This window comes from Arachis ipaensis, chromosome B08, assembly GCF_000816755.2.
Source record: "Arachis ipaensis cultivar K30076 chromosome B08, Araip1.1, whole genome shotgun sequence".
Lineage (NCBI taxonomy): Eukaryota > Viridiplantae > Streptophyta > Magnoliopsida > Fabales > Fabaceae > Arachis > Arachis ipaensis.
The window spans coordinates 126,428,203-126,428,602 of record NC_029792.2 but is presented as its reverse complement, the minus strand read 5'-3'; positions in this window follow the sequence as shown (position 1 = coordinate 126,428,602).

Sequence of the window (400 nt, the reverse complement as noted above, 5' to 3'; positions counted from 1 at the left end):
TATAAAATATAAAATCAAATTGGTTTTTTTTTTTAGTGACTAAAATCAAATTGGTTTAACCGGTTTATTCGTATTTACTGATTTTTTTCAATTTAACTAATTCGCTAACAAGTGATATTTACCTTAAACTGGACTAATTTAATAATTAATTTCTGATTAAAATTAACTAATTCGATTCTATTCTCATAACTATGCTTAAAATTATTACCTGCGTAAAATACTTCTAGGCTCTAGCTTTAATCATTAATCCCAAAAACAAATTATATATGGAAGGTAATAAAACGGCTGGACATCCGTACATATAAATTATGAGAAAGAAGATAATAATAATCTTTGACTAATCCTTTAATTTTTTTTTTGGAAAAGGATATGAAACGAAGAGATGGTCAGTCAAAAAGTA